This window comes from Molossus molossus, unplaced genomic scaffold, assembly GCF_014108415.1.
Source record: "Molossus molossus isolate mMolMol1 unplaced genomic scaffold, mMolMol1.p scaffold_m16_p_7, whole genome shotgun sequence".
NCBI classification, from domain to species: Eukaryota; Metazoa; Chordata; class Mammalia; order Chiroptera; family Molossidae; genus Molossus; species Molossus molossus.
In genome coordinates this window covers 60,774,329-60,796,146 of record NW_023425401.1, presented here as the reverse complement: position 1 = coordinate 60,796,146, position 21,818 = coordinate 60,774,329, and the positions used below count along the sequence as shown (strand labels likewise).

At 37.3% G+C, this 21,818-nt stretch overlaps 1 protein-coding gene across 6 annotated transcripts in view; it reads left to right on the top strand.

Annotated features, from left to right (window-relative positions):
• The window catches only part of COG5 (component of oligomeric golgi complex 5), a 439,997-nt gene that overhangs the window by 150,231 nt on the left and 267,948 nt on the right, over positions 1-21,818 (top strand). The gene's annotated exons all lie outside the window — the stretch shown is intronic.

Genomic DNA, 21,818 nt, shown 5'->3' with positions numbered 1-21,818 from the left:
CCCTGTATATAAATTTCTGGAACTATCCTCTGCTTAGCTTACTTTTTTCTGTTATTTTTACCTACATCAGCTCCCACCTGCTTCAGCCTCTCCCTTAACTCAAATTTGTTCCTTTAACTTATCTAGCCTGTTGTGCACTAATGGAGTTTTCTCTTACATTGTAAGGGAAACTATAGATAGACCCGGTTGGTGTGGCTCAGTCGATTGAGCATTGTCCCATAGACTAAGAGGTCCCAGTTTGATTCCCGGTCAGGGCACATACCCCGGTTGCAGGCTCGATCCCCAGTAGGGGGTGTGCAGGAGGCAGCCGATTGATTAAAAAAAATTTTAAAGTATATTTTTTTGTTGATTTTCCAGAGAGTAAGGAAGGGAGAGAGAGAGATAGAAACATCGATGTGAGAGAAAAACAGTGATCAGCTGCCTCCTGCACACCCCCTGCTGGGGATTGCATTCGAAACCCAGGCATGTGCTCTGACGGGGAATTGAATCGGGACCTCTCAGTCCATGGGATGTCACTCAATCTACTGAGCCACACTGGCCAGGCTAAAAACATTTTTTTTTTTTTAAAAAAGGGGGAAAGTATATTTAAGCAGAAAGTCTAAATAATCATAGAACTCACTTAATTTGTTTTCCAGGGATCACAGTCTGGTACTTCTGATGTCCAGCATCTGAAAATAGTAGTTTTATAAATTTTGTCCAGTTTTCTAATTGCTAGGGTGAGTCCCATACATATTACTTTGTTAGATTTGAAGAAGTTTCACATTTTTTTATAACACTAGTTATTGAGGGTTTTTTTAGCCATTAATTATTAACTATTTTGTGGCATTCCTTTTACTGCTGTGTTCAAGTTATGAGAATGTTTGATTGTTTTACTTTATATGCCCTATTTCTTATGTTATAGTCTAATAGGCTGGTAATATATTATGTCATGTAATTAAGATTCTTTGCATTTCAAATCTGTGCTCTGTCTAATTTACTTTTGTAAGTGCCTCTATTATTTTTTTCCCTTTTAAAAAAAAAAAAGTAAGTCACTGGAGGAAAGATTATACGGCTATGCAGATTAATGCCTTTGCAAATTTATGTCTTTTAACCTTTAGTCATTTCTCCATCTTTTGTTTTATAAACCAAGGATTGGCTAACTTTTCCTGTAAAGGGTGAGACAGTAAATGTTTTAGGCTTTGTGGGCCACATAGAGTCTGTGTCACATATTCTTTTTCTTTTGGTTAATCCTCATGAGGATATTTTTCCATTGATTTTTCAGCTAGAGTGGAAGAGAGAGAGAGCGAGAGAGAGAGAGATTGAAATTGATGTGAGAGAGATACATCAGTTGATCGATTGGCTGCCTCCCTCACGACCCTGACTGGCCGGGGATCTAACCTGCAACCTGGGTACGTGTCCTTGACCAGGACTCAAACCCACAACCCTTCGGTGCATGGACTGATGTTCTAACCATTGAGAAACCTGGCCAGGACCACATATTTTTCTTTGTTTTGTTTTATGACTCTTTACAAATGTAAAAATCATTCTTATCTTGAATGTTTGGCCTACAGGACTTAATTTGATCAACCTTGACACAACTTTGTTCAAGGAACCTTCTCCCGTAACTTTAACCAGAAGACCTTACTTTTTACTTCATTGGAAAAAATAGAGGTACAAAAAATAAGAAGCACAAACTTCCAGTTATAAATCATGGGGGTGTGATATTTATAGCATATGGAATAGAGTCAGTAACATAATAACTATGTATAGTGATAGATGGTTACTAGACTTATTGTGGTGATCACTTTGTAAGGTCAATTAATGTTTAATCACTATACTGTACACATGAAAATAATGTAATACTATATATGTCAATTATAATTAAAAATAAATTAATTATAAATACATGTTTTAAAAATAGGAAAAAGAAAATAATAGAGGCTCGAACTTTGTTAACTTTTTGCTTTCTATGTATCCCATCCAAAATCCTGTCTAGATCTTGAGTTATTTGTCCACCTTTCATTCTTTGTCAAATGTAGATGTATTGATATTCTTTCATATAAGTCTAAGCCTGCTATGTAGATTCCTGCTTTTGACCTCTTCAGAGTTCATTTACACCTAGTTAAGTACTTTCAGTTGAGTTTAAATTCTAAATGAAAAAAGAATAGCTTTAAACTGAACTAAAGTACATAGGTATGAAGTGTTTTTATGATGCCTACTAATTTTTGAGTTGATCTTGGTCAAGTTTTTCTTCATTTCATAAGTTAATAGTCCTACCCCCAGTGGCAACATACTAAGACTATTGAGTTTAGAACATCTCAAGTAAAAATATTCTGTGGTAGGAAGGATATAGTTCTCTAAAAGCCAAAACACCAAGTACAGATTTTTTTTTTTTTAATTTAGGAATCAGACTAGCTCTAGGCACATTGTGTTGCAGGCATCGCCTCACAATCTGCCAACGCATGTTCTTTCTGAGCTTCAACACAGCTGCCGTCCCAATAGTCCCTCTTCTCTCCTCTCCTTGATATAGTGGTTTGCATTGGTGTTTTTGTTTATGATGGGGAAGGAAAAAATACAAAAGAATGCCCTCCTCAATTTTTTTTTTATGATATTATGGGTTTAAGAAAAGCAGTAATGTGAATTAAGTATCAATGACTTCTCTGGATAATTCTTATACTAAGAAACACAAAGGTCATTTGGTATTTTAAATATAGATGAGTCCATTTATATAAAAAAGAAACTTTAAAGAATAAGGTTACTTGTAAAGATTGAGACATATTAGAAAACTACATGTTCTTACAACAGTTTGTTCTACCTCCCCCCCCCCACCATAACACAGTTATTCTTCCCCCGCTCCCCACACAACAGATTTATAATGTAAGAATAGAATCATGGTGTAGCCTGCAACTCCCAGAGGTAAAACTCACAGTACTAGGCTTCCATCTGTAGAGTTTATTTTCCAGATTTCATGTAGTTTTCTGAGTTAAATTAAAATTTGAAATCATTTTAAGCTTTCAAAGACCATATTTATGTTAGGTTGTTCTCTTAGGTGGCTGTATCATAGAGTGGTTATTTATACTTTGTGTTAAGACTATATATTTTGTTAGGTGCAATTATTCTATTATTCTTTTGCAATAATATATACTACAAAGTGGCAGTGCTTTGTGTTTTGTATTCTAATTGCTTGTTTTTGTCTTATTTGATTAGTTTTGTAAGATCTTTTACTCTTGAATTTTCCTGTTCTTCCCCCTTTTGATGGACACAGAATGGCATCATTAATGAGTGTTTTATTTATTTGAGTAAATCTCTAAAATTAGTTTTGAATTGGATGTTTTAGATACGTAAAATGTAACTAAATTTTTTTTTTCAAAATTGAAGAAAGGTGCTCTGAATGACCTGAAAGGATTCAGAATGCAATAATTTAATATTTTAAAATTCATGTTTGTTGTTACACTTAAATTTGAGAGTATTTGAGCCCAGAATAAAGAAATTGTCAGTATCATAATAGCTGTGTTGAATATTTAAATTTGTTGAATCAAATGAACTCTTACAATTCTTATTATAAAAATTTGTACCATGCTATTATGATATTTTTTGAACATGTGATTTAATGAAGATACTTCAGATAAGTTAAAAATATAATTGTTTTTACTAGCTTTTTAAAGGAGAATAGTAAAAATATTATAATGACTTGCTACCTGAGAAATTGCTCTGTGAAAACATTGAAATTAATATTTTAGGTTTTGACTGTTTCATTTGCCTTGGAAAATTCTTTGATTTATAGTGATGTATTTGCTGAGAAAAAAAGTATGAAACACATGGTGTTGCTGATGTTCAGGGAATCATTTTGTCTAGCCCTGCCCACTTTCCCAATCTCATCCTGGTTAGTTCTCTATTATTTCTCAGATTTTTATTTATTTATTTATTTATTTATTTTTATCCTCACCCGAGGACATTTTTCCACTTTCTGTTCAGACAGAGTGGGAGGGAGGGAGCGGGAGAGAAAGAGAGAGAGAGAGAGAGAAATCGACGTGAAAGGGACACATTGAGTGGTTACCACCCACACAACCCATTCAGGGCCGGGGACAAACTGCAACCGAGGTACGTGCCCTTAGCGGGAACCGAACCCGGGTCTCTCTGGATTGCAGGCCAACGCTTTAACCGCTGAGCCAAACCGGCCAGGGCTCTCAGATTTTTATTAATGATACAACATACACAGTAACTCTCATAAGAATAATATTTAAAAACTGGGAAATTCTTGCCCTGGCCGGTTTGGCTCAGCGGTTAGAGCATCAGCCTGCGGTCCCAAGAGACCCGGGTTCGGTTCCCGCTAAGGGCATGTACCTTGGTTGCAGTTTGTCCCCGGCCCTGGTCGGTTGTGCGGGTGGCAGCCACTCGATGTGTCCCTTTCACATTGATGTTTCTCTCTCTCTCTCTCTCCCTCTCTCTCCCTCCCACTCTACCTGAACAAAAAAAAACAAACAAAAAAAAACTGGGCAATTCTTGAAGTTACTCTCATTTATATCTTTTGAATGTATTGTATTATATGAGAGATTTGACTCTTATAGTTTTAGCTGTAATTCTCACTCCTAAGATGTGAAGACATGACTGTTATTAAGAAGGTTATTTTAAATAATATCAAAATCACCATAGGAAAGTCTGATGTCTCGGTTAGTCATTTAACAAATATTTATTCAATAATTCTATATGTGAGGTGGTAGGTAAGGTACTAGGAAAAAATTATAAATAATGAGTGTTTAGTTTACTGAGAGAGACAGACAAATACAGCATCGATGGTAGAATAAGTGTAGTACTAAGGCTCAAATTTGAGGTGCTATGAAATCATAAGAAGGGCACTAATTTGGAGGGAAATGAACAGGGAAAGCTTTCCAGAGGAAGTAGATAAACTGAGATATAAATGACATTCAGATATTAGCCAGATCAAGGGGATGGGTGCTGGTCTAGATTGATGAGAGTATACCAGACAAAAGAAACACCCTTTCCCATAAGGAGTTGAGGTAGAGGAGATAAGGAAAGAGGACAGGAAAGTGTTGAGAGAGAGGGCCAGATCGTAAATGGTCGTGCAAGTCATGTTAGAGAATTTGAACTTTATAGGAGGGCAATGATGACTCCAGTAAAGGACTTTAAGTAAGAGAGTAATGTTATCACTTGCATTTTATTTTTTATTTTTTTTCTTTATTGATTTTTAGAGAGAGAGGAAGGGAGAGGGGGAGAGATAGAAACATCAATGAGAGAGAACATCGATTGGCCGCTTCCCGCATATCCCCTACTGGGTATCAGTCACAACCCTGACTGAGAATCGAACTGGTGACCTCTTGGTGCATGGGTCGATGCTTAATCACTGAGCAACACCAGCCGGGCATCACTTGCATTTTAGAAAGGTCACTCTGACAGCAATGTCAAATGGATTGGAAGGTGGGGAGCATAATTAGAGACACAGAAATCTAGTGTGTTAGGCAGGAGTTGGTCATAGTAAGAATCATTGGAATATTGAAGATACAACAAAGTAGTAAGACCCACTTTAAGGAGATATAGAAACAGTGAGATTTGGTGAGAGAAGTGAGGCTGTCTTGACCAATTAAGCAGATAGTAGGGCTATTCACTGAGTTATGGCTCTTAGAAGGAATGGTATTGTGCAGGATGATTCTAAGTGTACATTGGAATGTGTTGAATTTGAGGTACCTGTTGGACAACCAAGTGTAGGTATTTAATAGAGAACTGTATATGTGGATTTGAGGAGAAATTTATAGAGGAAAAAAGGGGCAGAAAATACAAATCTGAGAGTTGCCACATATAGATAGTAATCAAATATGAAGAGATGGAATTGGATCCACCAAAGGGAGTGGAAATAGGAATGACCCCTGACAAACTGTAATATATAAGGGATGGGCATAGGAAGAGAAGACCACAGAGACGACTGAAAGACAATAACGAGAGACCTTTTGCTAGGATGGAAGCTAGGAAAAGATTTTTTTTTTAAGGCTAGAGTAGTCAACAGTGTTAGATGTTACTGAGACTTCAAATAAGATTGAAAATTAGCCTCAGGATTTAGTTTTTTTAAAAAGTAGTTGCTGACCTCAGCAAGCACAGGCACTGAAATCAAGTGAACACTGTTATGAGCACATTTTCCATATGAACCTTTCAATGAGAAGCAATTTAAGCTGTCAAGTGCAGTTATAAAACACTTCATGTTTCTTTGGGGAGAGGAGGAAGGAGTGTCAGTAAGAATAAAATAAATATGTGGAAAATTATTTTTGAAAACATAATAATTAGAATAAAAATCTGATTCTTAAAGTGCTGTAACTTGGAACTTTAGCTTATAAAAGAGAAACAGGTGTCATAAGTGTAGCTTTGATTTAAAATAACTGGGATTTAACCTCAACTGTACCAGTTACTAAGAGTTTCCTTTTGTATATAATAATATGTGGTAATTGATAGAGTTAAAACAACAAACATTTATTAAATCACAGTGTTTCTGAGTGTGTGGTCCACAGAATAATAGCCACCTAAAGATGTTCATGTTGTATTTCCCAAAACCTGTGAATATGTTACAATACATAGTAAAAGAGACTTTGCAAATATGATTAATATTACAGATCTTGAGGTTAGGTGACCATCCTGAATTATCTAGATAGGCTTAGTCTAATACATGAGCCCTTAAAAGTGGAGAATGTTTCCTCACTAAAGTTGGAAGAGATGAGTCACAAAGGTGAGACAGAAGGGGGTTTCAGAGAAATTCAAAGCATGACATGGAGTTAGGGGACTATGAGCCAAGCAATGTGAGCAGACTTTAGATGCTGACAACAAGGAAACAGGGACCTTAACCCTACTACTGCATGGATATGAATTCTTCCCCAAACTTGAATGGCAGGAAGCAGATTCGCCCCAGAGCCTTTACTTAAGTAATGCAGATAAATAGTTGACACCTTGATTTCAGGCTTGTGATGCCCAGGGCAGAGAACACCAGCTGAGCCCACTGGACTTGCGATCTACAGAACTGTGAATTTTGTAGTTTTATGGCATGAGTAGCAAACTTTAGTAAAGTCCAAACTTAATGTTAAGTTCTGCAGCTATAAGAGAAATGACATATAATGACACTGAAACCACTTTACCATAAGCTAATTGATATAAACAAGAGTTAAAAGCTCCTATGGCATCTCATCAATGTTACAACTAAATGAGCTGAGGGCCATTTCCATAGTGAAGTGGTTATCACATTTGTCTAACTAAATGAACTGAATAAAAGTGTTACTCAAGGACCTACTATGCATATGCAAAGAGTTAGGAATGCAGAACAGCTGAGTTGGGGTGATTCTGGCTCTTTTGAGTTTGCAGAGAAGCTGTCCAGAGCTATTGTCATCTGGAGGCTTGACTGGGGCTTGAGGATACTTTCCAGCTCACTCCTGTGGTTGTTAATAGGCCTTAGTTATTTAGAGTGCCTTTAAATAGTGCTGCTTATAGCATGGCAGCTAACTTCTCCAAGAGTGAGTGGTGTGAGAGTAAGCGAGAGAATGAAATTTGAGTATGCAAGATAGAAGCGACAATATCTTTTCAAGTCAAATCCCATATGTGACATCATGTCTGCCACATGCTATTGTTTACACAGACCAACAGTGGTGTAGTAATAAATTACACAACAGAAGAGTGTGATTATCTGGAGGCAGAGATTATTACAGGATTATGTTGAAGGCTGGCTACCATAGGATGTGTGTGCCTAATATTTAGGTGTACAACATTATAATTTGACATCTGTATGCACTACAAAGTGTTCAACCCTAGAGTTGACCTACCTCTCAACCTCCTTCCCTTCTGGTAACTGGCAGTCAGTCTGTTCCCTGTATTGATGAGTTTGTTTTCCGCAGTGTAATTTTGTGCAAGTTATTTAGCCTCTCTAAAACTGTTTTTTTATTCGAAATTAAAATTAGTCAACACTAGACTAATACGTCAATACTAGAAATCAACTTAAACTTGTTTAAGCAAACAGGTATTTCTTTTTTTTTTTTTATCCTCACCCGAGGACACTTTTCCATTTTTTGTTTATGTAGAGTGGGAGGGAGAGAGAGGAAGAGAGAGAGAGAGAGAAACATTGGCATGAAAGGGACACATCGAGTGGCCGCCACACGCATGACCAACTAGGACTGGGGACAAACCGCAACCCAGGTACGCGCCCTTAACGGGAACCGAACCCGGGTCTCTCTGGACCGCAGGTGGACGCTCTAACCTCTAAGCCAAACCAGCCAGGGCTAAACAGGTATTCTTAGAAGTACTGTTTTTGAAGAACTGATTGAAGATAGAAGACTATTGTTAGATAGGACAAGATCAAGGTCTGTGCTATTATTACTAAATGCTATTCTTGCTAAATGTTAAAATGTAGCACAGTTTTCAGATGGCAGCTGTAACTTGATTAGCTTCACCTGATGAGCTTGATGGGTAAGTAAGTATAGTCAACTACAAAGAAGAAATCAACATATAATTAATCAAACAGAGTATATAAGAAATGGCGCCCTGGCCATTTTGGCTCAACAGTTAGAGCGTCGGCCGGTGGACCAGAGAGTCCCGGGTTTGGTTCCCGCTAAGGGCATGTACCTCCGTTGCAGTTTGTCCCTGGCCCCGGTTGGGGTTGTGTGGGTGGCAACCACTCGATGTGTCTCTCTCACGTCGATATATCACTCTCTCTCTCTTCCCCCCCTCTCCTTCCCACTCTGTCTGAAGATAAATGCAAAAATGTCCTTGAGTGAGGATAAAATAAAAAAAAGAAAAAAAGAAATGGCTAAGCCTCACTTCCAGGAGACAGGCCTTTAGATGTGAATTTCCATCTCCTTTACTTTCTGGAAGTAAATAAAACTACCTAATAATAACCATGTCTTGTTCTTGAATAGAACACTCCAAGCAGTGAACTCCTTGAGTTCAGTAACACTATGACCGATTTATCTTGGTTTAAATGAAAATTTATAAACCAACCAAATTTGGTCACATCATAGGAACATGTCTTTTCTCTCTGCAATTACATGTGTGAGAAGGGTTTCTAGAAGGATTACTGAGTGATGCCACAACTTCAAGGGGGGCCATTGTCATGTTGTTCATATTAACTTACATGGTGGACAATTTGCATAGCTGTACACAGTGGCTCTGCATTTATGTATTTTTGATAATTTTAGAACTTGTTTCCATGGTGATGTCTCTCTTGTTCATTGGTGTGCCTTGTAGCATAATGCCTAGCACATAACTACCAAGTAAATATTTGTTCGATGGATGAATGAGTCAATGGTAATGTGGTAATATGTCCACTATTCAAATACTTAAATTTTTATTCAAGTATTTAACATTCTTTTTAGTCTTCATACGAAATATTGTTAATTTTACTCTTTATTGTGACACCCAGAAGCTTCTATTTTCAATAAAGAATGAACTAGAACAATTTGAAGATAATGGAATAAGTAAAGGTATAATTACTTGTTGGCTAATTTGATTTATTATAAGGTAGTTTTTCATTTCGCCTTTGAACTGCTAAGTCCAACATACAATTAACAGTAAACCTATTTGCAAATAGCAGTTGTGTGTTGGAGAGTTGCATTCAGTTTGTGTGAGCTCACTGTAAATGTAAAAAGTTTAATAATCTCAAGTATTTTGTGGTTAGTATGTAAAACTGTATCTTGAGGAATCAAGCTATTGTTTCAGTTAAATTTTAGAAATGTACTCTTAGAGTTTGGCCGGTGATGTGGGCTTGTGAAGGAATTCACAACTAAGAGGGAATGAGGAAATTTTGTTTTACTTTCTTAAAGGAGGAAAGGACCCCATGCATTGATCGGCAAGAACAGAGAAGAAAGAGTAGCTTGTACTTTTAAAGAGCAATCAGTTGCTGTTGCTAAGCAACAAGGAAGGGAGGGGTAGAGGTAGACAGATGTTGGGAGCTTGTCTTGAATAGTTACAGTTTGTTTATTTTCCAGGAGACAGTAAGGCAGATACAACTGAGCATATGTCTTATCAGCATTTTCCTATGTCTGTAAAACAAACTTAGAACAGAAATTATAAAGAGTTCAAAGGGGAGTGGCAAGGCCTGTCTGAAGTGGGGGCAGGGGTTCGAGGAGGAGGAATTCTTGCTAATCAGCCTGAAGCTGTTGAAATAGTAGGGAGGAGGGGGTGGAAGAGTGAGAGCAGCTCGCCTTGAGTGCCTTGTCTGGTCCTGCTGTTCTGTTAGAACAGAGGAGCCATTTGAATCAGAGGGGCCAACAGTCACAAGGTTTAATTTCCAGGTGCTTCTCATAAATTGTGGAAAGGCTATAACAAAGTAAGGAAAGGCCTGCTTTCTGTTCTTACATATACTATATATAGTCTTAAATAAAAAGTTTAACAATTACAGACCTACCAGGTATTTTTTAATCTAAAAATATTTATTAGCTTTATTTATACTTATTAGTGTAAGACATATAAGTAATTTTTAGGGAATGAAGAGCGAAAGACAGAAAGACTCTTTGTGATTGTTACTTTTCTAAATTTTTGACTGTCCAGTAGAGTCATTTTATTTAACTTAATTTAGTTTTTCTAAACATTTCTTATGTAGAAATTGCTAATTTTAGTATTACAGGGGAAACAGTCTTTGCTGTCTGAGAGTTTATAATATGGTATTTGAATATTTGGAGTATTTTAAAAGAGGTATTAATAATGTTCTATTAAGGTTCAAAAGATGTCCGGCTGGTGTGGCTCAGCGGTTGAGTGTTGATCTATGCACCAAGAGGTTGCCCGTTTGATTCCCAGTCAGGACACATACCCAGGTTGTGGGCCTGATCCCCATTGGGGAACATGCAGGAGGCAGCTGGTTGATGTTCTCCCTCTCTCTCATCAATGTTTCTCTCTCTCCCTTTTATTTCCTCTCTCTCTAAAATCAATAAAGGAAAAAAAAAATTTTTTTTTAAAAGGTTCAAAAGAGACCCTGTAGTTTCAAGAACTTGAACAATTTCATGAAATTGGGTAAAGGTGTAAAAATAGGCATAATTTTAAAAAGTAGAGTTGGAGTGAGTGGAAAAAACAGTGTGGTGAAGATGCAGGTATCAAACCGATTTAATCTTTGAGCTTGTAGCTTTAAAATCCTAAACTATTTGATCTTGGCTGTTTACATGGTTAACTTTTTACTTTTAATTATTGCTGAAAGTGATGATGAGATGGACTTGAATAATTTAAACTCTATTGAAAATAAACCTGAATAATTTAGACTATTTAAATATGAATTTTATTATTAATTTACTGCTCTAGCATGCTAACCAACCAGTTTATTGCAAACAGTAGGATTGTGGTAGTGTTGACTAGATTATAGGGTAATAAAGAATTTAAAGACTAACAGAACTGGAAGGGACAGTAGAGATCAGTAATTCACTGTGTTCATTTTGAAGATTAAGAACCAGGACCAGAGAGATAAATGAGTTGCCTGTTTTTCTATATTTACAGAGGTGAATGTCTTATAAAATCAGCCTGTTAGGACTGTTTGAAGCATACTTCTAGTTCATTTTTATTAAGGTAACTAAATTTAAAATATTTAATTTTTACAAAATTTGCAGACTCTTATAGACAGTCAGTCCAGTGTTTTCCATGCTTCCCACTCCTTTATTAGAGGTCTCATTTATATTTCACAGCTAGAAGATGGTAGGAAAAAAAAAAAGAAATATATAATGTCAGTTTGGCTATAGCAGAGATGGTGAATGCAGTGAATAGGAATGTAATTGTGCTAGTTGATTTAAGTTCTTTAGGCCCATAAACATGAGGGAGGATTCTGAACCATCCTGAAAGATGGGGAGATTTAATATTCCACAAAATAAGGCTTGGATTTTTAATAACAACAAAAATATTTTTAAACTATCAGCAAAATCAGTTTACATTTTTACTTTTTATTAGCAAGACACATTTTAGGTCTCTCCTGAATGGTAGCACTTTATTGTTGTATTAGAGATACTGTCCACAGGTAATTTTTAAACAGCTTTATTAACATGTAGTTAACATACCATATAATTTGCCCACAGTTCAGTGTTTTTTAGTATATTCAGAATTATGCAGTTGTGCCCTGGCCGGTTTGGCTCAGTGGTTAGAGCGTTGGCCCGCGGACCAGAGGGTCCTGGGTTCAGTCCCCACTTAGAGCATGTACCTCGGTTGCAGTTTGTCCCTGGCCCCATTTGGGGTTGTGTGGGTGGCAACCACTCAGTGTGTCTCTCTTACATTGATGTTTCTCCCTCTCTCTTCCTTCCTCTCTTCCTCCCGCTCTATCTGAAAATAAATGCAAAAAATGTCCTCAGGTGAGAATTTTAAAAAAATTATGCAGTTGCAACCACAGTCTAAGTTTAGTACATTTTCACTACCCACAAAAGAAACTCTGTACCCATTAGCTGTCTCTCCCCATTTCCTGCTCTGCAAACCATACAGCACTAGGCAGCCACTACTCTCCTTTCTGTTTTCATAAATTCACCTATTCTGGATATTGATATAAATAGAATGATACTATGTGATCCTTTGTGACTGGCTCTTTCACTTAGTGTATATTTTTAAGGTTCATACATGTAGCATGTGTCAATATTTTATTCTTTTTGGTTGCCAAAATATATTCCATGTATGACTATACCAAATTTTATTTATCATCATCTGGTAGACATCTGACTTATTTCTGCAAATATTTTCTCTATCGTGTAGGTTGTCTTTTCTGAGACTTTTTTTTAACTTAAAGCTAATATAATTTGAGAAATATAACTTATCCCCCTTTAATGGACCTATAGCAAGAGAAAACCCTGATACTACATCTTTTAAGGATATTATCCTTTGAAACTTGGAAAGAGATTAGGAAGTATGAATTAAGGAACTGAGAGGTATAGTGCGAAGTCAACTATTTTATCATAGTATTCGCCAGACTCTATGTTTGGATCCTGTTTTCTCTTTCTGGTGTTTCTTTCTTCAGCTTTCAAAATCTCACTACTCTTGTATTCCTTGAAGCACCTCTGTTATATTTATATTATTGGGTCTAATGTCTACCCAAATGGTCTGTAACTCTACTTTATCTCTTTCTTGGTGACAGAGTACATACTACGGCTCTTTTTTTCCTTATTGCCTTTTAAAATTTTTTTTCTTTATTGATTTTTAGAGAGAGAGGAAGGGAGAGGGAGAGAGAGATAGAAACATTGATGAGAGAGAACATCAATTGGCTGCCTCCAGCATGCCCCACACTGGGGATCTGGCCCACAATCTGGGCACATGCCCTGACCGGGAATCCAACCGGCAACCTCTTGGTGCGTGGGTGGACACTCAACCACTGAGCCACAGTGGCCGGGCTTCTTACTGCCTTTTTTAGTTTTAGATGAAATTGATTTAAACAGCAAGCAACACCATATTTCTAGATGGTAAAATGTAGCCTGAGGCATATATATGAAAGAGAGAGAGATCATTCTTGACATGCTTTTGGCCTGATATATACCTTGAAAAAATAAATACATGTATTTTAAACACCTGCAGATTATTTATAGTACCTCCATCCATATCCTTCTTATTCCTTTTTCAAAGGCCAGATTCATAGTCCCTTAAATTGTGTAAGATTTCCTTTCCTTATTATATCAGCTATCACATTTACTCAGTTCATGGCTCATACATAGTTTGGTATAGAAAGGAAAAGTCTTATTAAACTAATAACATATTAGGCTTATCATTTTGAGGAGTTTTTGTATTTCAGAAGTTCACTCATTTTACTAAATAATCCCTGATTGATAGAATTTAAAGTGTTTTAGTGAAGTGAATAACTTTGGGCAGTGTGGGAGATTTTTGAGCATTAGTCATTAAAATTTAGCACATATGGTCTAAGTAAATGCCAGAAGAAATACAAACACTATGCTGTGAAAACTCAGGATATAGATAAATTATTTACAATTTGAGAGAGTAGGAAAGATGTTATGTGTAGTTAGTACTAAAGACAGGATTTTATTGGGATGTTTGAATATTGGGAAGCATTTAGGGTTGGGGTGAATAGTTAGTATTCTAGTTTGACCAAAATGTAAGCTCTGGATTACTGGTTGAATATAGTGGATTAAATGCACACATTTATTTCTATACCTCTTTAAAATTCACTAAAAGGAAAGTAAAGGAATAAAAAGGTCTAAACCCACAAAGATAAAGAATGCAAAAGAGGAGGGAGGGCGCCGCTCCCCAGAGCCCTGGGAAGGAGTAAGATGGCCACCGTCATGCGTGGCTGTGGCCCGGCAAAAGCTCTGAGCGCCCTCCAAATCCCAAGTGTCCCCACACAGTTCTGGTCCAGTCCGCCTTCCCTCTGCCGGAGCCCAAGTTTAAGACGTGACCCTTGTTCCAAAGGAGGTAGTTAAAATCCATTGAGGAAGACAATGTCCTCCCTTAGGAAACCTGAGGAAGAAACCACCGCAGCCAGTGAGCACACACCAAGGGCACCTGCGCAGCCTGTGCTTCCCAGGTCTGCAAGGACTCCACCGGGTCTGCTCCCTGGGAGGCCCCCCCGCCCCCAGCGCACCTCTCCTTCCATTGTCCACTCCCCTCTTTTCCCGACCATCTCATTAAAGATATATTTCTAACAACAACAACAAAAAAAAAAAAACAAAAGGAAAAGAAATTAACAGAATTTTGGAATATGGAAAGTAGATCATGTGGTGTGGTTGGTATATTAAAGTGTAGACAGTGGGTGGAAACAAATGCTTTCAAAGGCGGAAGCCTAGGAAAAGCATGCATTCCATGGAATTCTGGAAAGACTCAGAACTAGAAGCATCATATGCTCTTGAAGATGGGCTAAAGGATGGAACTCGTCCAGCCAGTGTGGCTCAGTGGTTGAGCGTCAACCCATGCACCAAGAGGTCAGTGGTTTGATTCCCGGTCAGGACACAGCCTAGGTTGTGGGCCTGATCCCCAGCGTGGGGCATGAAGGAAGCGGCCAGTCATTGTTCTCTCTCATAGATATTTCTATCTCTTACTCCCTCTCCCTTCCTCTCTAAAATCATTAAAGGAAAAAAAAATTTTTTTAAATAAGGATGAAACTAAAATGAAGGAGATGTGTTGAATTTCTTATAAACTGTCACTTAGAACTTTGAGGAAAACAATTTAGTGCTAGAAAATAGGTGTGTTGACTGGCAATATTCTTTTTGCTAGCACCTAAACACTCCTTAAGATTCATTCAGCTGGTCAGTTGAAGAGTAATAGGACAGACCAGGAAACATTGTGAAATAGATGGTTGCTCTAAATTTAGAGAGGAAAGAAGAAAATGAGGTAGCATTTTGGTACTTCTCAGTTCCCTGTGGGTAAATCTTTTCTCCTCCTTAAGGGCAAAATGCTCTCAGTTTTAACCCTGGGTCTGCTTATCAGAATCTGCTTTGAATGAAGTGTTTGCATGATAAGTCTCCTCTAATTGTGTGTTGTAAGACTGCAATCCTGTTAAAACAGTTCTAGGCTTATCTGTCATGATAATGCCACAAGTACATTTGCTCTGTGTGTGTGTGTGTGTATGTGTGTGTGTTTAATTAATAAAGGAAATTGCTGTTTAATTAATAAAGAAAATTACTGTTTCTACCCTGTTTTCCTTTCTGCTCCATATTGAGTACACATACATACATACTTTGCCTTTTTTTTTTTTTTTTTTTTTTTTTTTTACTAGGAGGAAGGACTGAAACCAGGCTATCTTATAGCTCCTAGAAGTTTTAATTCTTTTTTACTGATTTTTGCAGAAGAGATTAGAATTAAGATAAAACTTAATCTTCTGGTAATTCATTCATTCAAACAAGTATTGATGTTTTTCTATGTTCTAGATATTGCCCTAAACATTAGGGATAAAAGAGCCAAATTTCTGCTCTCAAGGATATTACAAAAACATTTTATGGAGTAGTTTGACAAGTAAATACATATATGGTACTATTTATTTACTAATATGGAGAGTACTGACTGAGGAGCAAGTTTATGGAAAAAATATTTTATTTTGGATATATAAAATTTGAGATGCCCTTTAAGCTACCCAAGAGGAGATGATATATGAGGTAGGGAAGTCATAGGGGAGGTTTGGGCTGAGAATATAAATCTGAGGTCAATGGTGTGAGTGGTAATGACCCTAGAAACAGCTCTTTGCCAGCAAAAGCATGGGTCTCTTTTCTTGTCCCTTGTCCGTAACTTCTCCGCACTTCACTTTACCAAACTTGTTTACCTGCTCTCTTTCTCCTTCTACTCCTCCTCCTCTTCTCACTGTCCTCTCCTCCTTTTCTGCAGCCTGTCTCATTTTTAAATATAATTTTGTCACAGAACTTTTTCTTTTGCCCAGTTTTTCAGACTCTGGGAAAGTACAACCCATTTTTATTATACCCTCATCCAGCCTCCCATGCCTCATAATTTCCAGTCTATTATGAGTTCAGAATGACATTTTCTCTGGTTTCACCACTAGAACCTCCACTTTCTGGAAACCCTGTGGATAAAGGCAAAAACAACTTTCTTTTATTTTAAATATTTTTTTCTTTATTGATTTGAGAGAGAGAGGGGGAGAGAGAGAGATAGAAACATTGATGAGAGAGAGCATCGATTGGCCACCTCCTGCATGCTCCCACTGGGGATTGGGCCTACAATCTGGGCATGTGCTCTGATCGGGAATCAAACTGGTGACCTCTTGATGCATGGGTTGATGCTCAGCCACTGAGCCACATCAACTGGGCACCACTTTCTTTCTTTATTGGATAACCTACTTATGGATATTTTAACTGAATAACCCAGAAAACTATCATTAGTGTAAAAATCTTGAAAACTATGACTTTTCCAGTGAGAGGAGGAATAGCAAGGCATCCAGCAATGTTTAAAAAGGACACAACATCACAAGAAAGTTGAGTTTATTTGGGTAATGTAAATTTAATTCAACATTAGAATAATCATTTAATTACATTGACAGTTTATTTTTATTTATTTATTTATTTTAATCCTCACTCAAAGACATTTTCCCATTTATCTTCAGATAGAGGGACCGGGGATGGGGGGAGTGTGGGCAGAAAGAAACAAACATAGACATGAGAGACTCATCAGTTGGTTGCCTACCATACCAGGGACCAAACTGCAACTGTACGTGCCCTTGACCGTTAATTATGAGTAATATTTGCATTATAAATACATAACATTGTTTTCTTTAGTTATTAAATAGTAAACTTACTCATTTTAAACAGGGCAAACTGAATCTTTGATATCTGCTGAGCATGCATGATTCAACTCTGCTTTGAGTTTTTCATATGTGAGCCAATGAATTCCTTTTTTTCCCTCATATTTTTTCTGTCACTAGCAAATAAAAATACACAATATTTAAAAGCTTAACCAATACAAGTTTAATACTAATACTATCTTTAAAATAGAAAATGTGGGTCTCTCCCCTTCCTCTCAGAGGTCATTTTCTATCATGCACCCACAAGTTTTATATGCCATTCTCACTGAGTTTCTTTCTGGAACAGTCCAGGCTGGTTTCTGTATGTAATACACACTGCCAGTACCCGGCACACATCCCTCAGATAGGCCTTCCATTAACTGACTTTAGTTAGCCATAGAAGACAGCCCTTGAACAGTGGGACAGAAGTGCCAAGGAGCAGCCGTCACCACTGACTGACAGATATTGGAGTATAAATACCCCAGCTCCCCTGCTCCTTAGTGAGATAACTCAGGTATGGGCTCTGCACTGTTTCCCAAAGTGTCTCTAGGAGATTCAGTTCTAGTCACCTACAGTGGAGCAGGCTTGATAAAATATCTTATTATTAAATCCTTCTCTATCTTGGTTTTACTCCCCCAATCCCTTACTCATCTTTCCTGCACTTTTCAAATAATCCATTTTCACTGGGGAAAAAAAAAGAAATAGAAAGGTTTTTGTTGTGTGTGTATGTGTTAACATATACATACAAAATTTGTCATTTTAACCCAGTGGTTCTTAATCTTCCTAATGCTGCGACCCTTTAATACAGTTCATGTTGTGGTGACCCCCAACCATAAAATTATTTTCGTTGCTACTTCATAACAGTAATTTTGCCACTGTTATGTCTTAGGCGACCCCTGTGAAAGGGTCGTTCGACCCCCAAAGGGGTCACGACCCACAGGTTAAGAACTGCTGTACCATTTTTTTTTTTGTTCAGGTAGAGTGGGAGGGAGAGAGAGGAACAGAGAGAGAGAGAAACATCGAAGTGAAAGGAACACATCGAGTGGCTGCCACCCGCACGACCGACCAGGGCCGGGGACAAACTGCAACCAAGGTACGTGCCCTTAGCGGGAACCCAACCCGGGTCTCTCAGGACCGCAGGCGGACGCTCTAACCACTGAGCCAAACCGGCAAGGGCTGCTGTACCATTTTTAAGTGTATAGTACTATGGCATTAAGTACACTCATATAGTTGTTCAACTATTACCACAATGACTGTCCAGAACTTTTTTATCTCCCAACCTGAAACTCTGTACCCATTGAATACTATCAAATTTCTCTGCCCTTCGCCCACCCCTCTGTCAATGGAAACCACCATTTTACTTTGTCTCTATGAATTTGACTATTCCAGGTACTGCATATGTGTGGAATTATACAATATTTGTCGATTTGTGACTGGCTTATTTCACTTAGTATAATGTCTTGAAAGTTCATCCACATTATAGCATGTGTCAGAATTTTCTTTTTAAGGCTGAATAATATTCCATATGTTTATACCACATTTTCTTTAGCCATTCATCTCTTGACGAACACTTGGATTGTTTCAACTATTTAAATATTGTGAATAATGCTGCTATCAGTGTATAAGTATCTGTTCAGGTTCCTGCTTTAGAATCTTTTGGGTACATACTAGAAGTAAAATTTGGTGAATCATACGGTAATTCTACGTTTAATCTTTTGAGGAACTGCCCAACTGTTTTCCACAGATGCTGCCCCATTTTATAGTTCCACCAGCAATGCACAAGGGCTCCAGTTTTTCCATATTCTCTTTAGCACTTATTTTTTTCTGTGTTTTTTTTTTTTTTTTTTAAGTTGTGGTAAAAACACATACACATAAAATTTACTATTTTATCCATTTTTATGTTTACAGTTTCATAGTGTTCACTATGTTTACAGTTTTGTGAAAAACGAAAACTCAATACCCACTGAACAACTCATTTTATTCTTCCTCTGTGCCTGGCAACCACCATGCTGCTGTGTATTTCTATGAGTTTGACTACTTTAGCTATCTTAAATAAGTGAAATCATACAAAATTTGTTGTTTTATGACTGTTGTTTTATTTCACTTAGCATAATGTATTCAAGCTGCCTCCATGTTTTAATATGTGACAGGATTTCCTTTTTTACGACTGAATAATATTCTGTTCTATGTACATAGCACATTTTCTTTACCCATTCATCTGTCAATGGACAATTGGGTTGATTCCATCTCTTGGCTGTTGTGAATAATGCTACAGTAGATGTGGGTTTGCAAATAACTCTTCAAGATCCCGTTTGCAATTCTTTTGGATGTATAACCAGAAATGGGATTGCTGGATCATGTGGTAATTTAATTTTAATTTTTTTGTGTGGAATTTCCCTGGTGTTTTCCATTGCAGCAGCACTATTTTGCATTCCTATCAGCAGTGCCTAAGGGTTCCAATTTCTCCCCATCCTCATCAACACTTGTTATTTTCTCTTTTTTGATAGTGAACATCCTAATGGGTATCAGGTGCTATCTTGTGGTTTGATTTGCATTTTTCTAATGATTAATAATTGAACATCTTTTCAAATGGCTTGCTGGCCATTTGTATATCATCTTTGACAAACTGTATACTCAAGTCCTTTGCCCATTTTAAAGTTGAGTTATTTGGGCCCTGGCCGATTTGGCTCAGCGGTTAGAGCGTTGGCCTGCGGTCCAGAGAGACCCGGATTCGGTTGCCGCTAAGGGCACGTACCTAGGTTGCAGTTTGTCCCCGGCCCTGGTTGGGTTGTGCGGGTAGCAACCACTTGATGTGTCCCTTTAACATCTATGTTTCTCTCTCTCTTTCTCCCTCCCACTCTATCTGAACAAAAAATGGAAAAAATGTCCTCGGATGAGGATAAAAAAAAAAAATTTTGAGTTATTTGGTTTCTTTGTTGAATTTTACGAATTCTTTATATATTCTGAATAGTAACCCCTTATGGGATATATAATTTGCAAATATTTTATCCCATTCTGTAGGTTGCCTTTTCACTTTGTTCACTATGTACTTTGATGCACAGAAGTTTTAAATTTCATGTAGTCCAGTTTTGTCAATTTTACTCCCATTGTCTATGTATTTGATGTCATACACTAGAAATCATTGTCAAACCCAGTCATGAAGCTTTGTTTTGTTTTCTTCTGAAAGTTTTTATAGTTTTATCGCTTATATTTAGGTCTTCAATCCATTTGAGATGATTTTTTTTAACTGGGATTTCCAGTTGTTGTTTTGTTCATATGTTTTTATTGATTTTTAGAGTGAGGGAAAGGGGAGAGAGAGAGAGAGAAACATCAGTGTGAGTGAGAAACATTGATCGGTTGCTTCTCTTATGCACTCCGACCAATGATCAAACCTGCAAGCTGGGTATGTACCCTGATCAGAACTCAAACTGCCAACCTTTGGTGCATGGAACTATGCTTATCCAACTGAGCCAAACTGGCCAGGGCATGAGATAATTTTTGATGTGGTCTAGGTTAGAGGGCTCAACTACATTTCTTCTGCATGCAGATATTCAGTGCTACAAATTACATCTGATGGTCTTGGTATCCTAAATCATTTGACCTTATATGCAAAGGTTTATTTTGGGCTCTCTGTTTTATTCTGCTAGTTTATATTTCTGTCTTTATGCCGATACCACAGTTCTGATTACTGTAGCTTTGGAATACTTTTTTTTTTTTTTTCCTCAACCGAGGACATTTTTCCATTTTTTGTTCAGATAGAGTGGGAGGAAGGGAGAGAGAGAAACATCGACGTGAAAGGAACACATCGAGTAGTTGCTACCCGCACGACCCAACCGGGGCCAGGGACAAACTGCAACCGAGGTATGTGCCCTTAGCGGGAACCGAACCCGGGCCTCTCGGGACCGCAGGCCAACGCTCTAACCGCTGAGCCAAACCGGCCAGGGCTGTAATACTTTTTTATTGACATCAGGAAGTGTGAGACCTTCAATTGTTCTTTTTTGTTGTAGTTGTTCAGGATTCTTTTGGCTATTCAGGAGATTCCATATGAATTTTACAATGACCTTTTCTATTTTTGCAAAAAGTAACATTGGGATTTTCATAAGAGATTGCATTAACAATATTTCATTTTTTCAATCCATGAACTCCAGATATATTTCCATTTATTTATGTCATCTTTAATTTCTTTCAGCAGTGTTCTGTAGTTTTCAGAGTACAAGTCTTTTGTCTTCTTAGTTAATTCCTAAATATTGTATTCTTTTTGATGCTATTTATTGTAAATGCATTCTTTTCAGATTGTTCATTATGACTGTATAGAAAGGCGGCGATTTTTGTTTTTTATTCTGTATTCTGCAGCTTTCCTGATTTCATGGATTATTTTTAACATTTTTTTGTGTGTGGAATTTTTAGAGTTTTTTACATATGAAATCATGTTGTCTGTGAGAAGAGATAATTTTACTTCTTCTTTCCAATTCTAATGCCTTTTTTTTCTTTTCCTTGCATAATTCTTCTGGCTTGGACATCGAGTACAATGTTGAATAGAGAAAAATGAAAAGTTTTTCTTGTAAATTTTTTAGTACAAAAATGATGCATTCTTATGTTTTTATAGTACATGGTAGAGTATATGTAATAAAGATATAATATGACTTTAGAGGTCCACATGTTTCTATTTTGAATT